The sequence below is a fragment of the Cynara cardunculus genome, assembly GCF_001531365.2.
Source record: "Cynara cardunculus var. scolymus isolate 2C chromosome LG 14, CcrdV1, whole genome shotgun sequence".
Classification (NCBI taxonomy): domain Eukaryota; kingdom Viridiplantae; phylum Streptophyta; class Magnoliopsida; order Asterales; family Asteraceae; genus Cynara; species Cynara cardunculus.
Genome location: NC_037541.1, coordinates 10,057,060 through 10,058,975, shown reverse-complemented (window position 1 = coordinate 10,058,975; position 1,916 = coordinate 10,057,060).

The following is a 1,916-nucleotide window of genomic DNA, read 5'->3' as shown; positions in this document are numbered from 1 at the left end:
TATTAGTTAATATATTATATTATTACAGATATGTTTCAGTTATATTTTGAAATATTATAATTGATTAATTTTTCAAAATGTTCTTTTTGGTTATTTTATATTTTTATCAGCTAGTTTTTGTCAAATATTATTTATTAATCAATTATCTTATCAGCTAACAACTAGTTTATCACTCATCGGCTAGCTTATTGGTTAGTTTACCAAAAATAGCCTAAAATACCAAATGATTTGAGATACTTCTGTAACCAATAAATAACGATCAAATAGAAGTTTGACATTGAATAATACCTTGAAATCACTTTTGTATGGTTTCTAGGAGCATGGTTTTATATAATTTAAAAAAAATAGAAACCTGAAAGATAGAATCTTTAAAAATAATTACATTTAATTTCAACAAAGTTTTTTAATAAAAAGATTTTAACATAAATTATATTATTAAAATATTCTCTAATTTATCACCTAGTACACTTTTTTAAGAAAAACTTTATATAAAATAACAATAGTTTAATCTCATCAGTATAATCAAGTTTTAAATAAATCTCTAAACTTTGAGTTTTTTTTCATTTTTTTCCTATTATTTGAGAGTTTTTTTTCCGTGTTTCTCTCTTTTTAAAGAATTTGTTAGACAAATATAGGGGGTGTTTGGGATTGCTTATAAAAACAATTTATTGACTTATTTCGATGTGACACCGGTAATAAACACTTTTGAGTGTTTAGATAAACAACTTATATCGGAGCCAAATCGATAATAAGAAGTTTTTAAAGAAGTTAAACCCTTCTGACTTATAATAAGTTGATAAATAATTTTGTAGAAAAACATAAGTTGTTTCAAATAAGCAATCTCAAACGCCCCCATAGAGAATATTATAGAGAATTTGTTAGAGCAATATAGAAAACAATACTTCATTTTCTCTATTTTAGAGAATTTATTTGAGATGCTCTAAGATTAGAACATCTTCAATTGTATTTTAGAAAAAAAAAATTAAAATAGGAATCAAAATATATTTTTATAAATATCATATTTAAACTTAACAGTTTTTCATTTATTTATCTTTACTAAATATTTAATTTCAAACTTTATATTTTGTGAAAATATTATTAAAAAAAATTTCGAGAATTTCACAGACTCTTTCTCCCACTTTTTTCTGTTTTGAAGAAAGATTTTTCAAAATCTGTTTCGGAATTTTTTTTCCTTAAAATTCTTAAAACTTCTATTTTCTCTATTTTTAAGAATCTGTTGAATGACTTCTCCATATAAAATTAACGACAACATATATTTAACATTGTCATTTATAAAATAATGTCCGGTGTACAGAGCTAGAGTTACATAAAACCCAAATATGACGGTCTAGTTCTGAAACGTAGCCAAATAGTGAATATCTATATAATTCCCATCGAGAGTAAAAGATGCTTCGATAATTATTCATTCCATTACATCAAATCAGGCACAATTAAGCTTCTCTTTTCAAATTCTACGTGCCATAACACCCAATTAAGCACCCGTAAAGATCATAATAAGCACAATTGTTGAAAATGTATTATTAAGCCCAAACCTCCTAAGAGATGGTCAGTGGTTCAAGTTTTACGTGCCTCTGAATGCGTGACAATTACAAATGTTAATAAGTTGATTTGAGTAAGAGATAAATAACAGGTTCAACCTTAAAAAGTTTTTATGTGTTCAAGTCCAAGCTCAAAGCTTAATGTTGTTCAACAAATTTGAGTTACAGAGCATAATTTAAAATTCAAGTTCTGTATGTTTATTCATGTGCTCAAACTCCAGATCAATCAGCTAATTTTGTGACGTGAGCTCAAAACCTGAAGCAACTATTTTACTAATTTTTATATTTTTACTGTATTATTTATGAGCTTATTAACATCTTCGGCTTGGGTAAGTTTATGCTCATATGTCTTGCCTC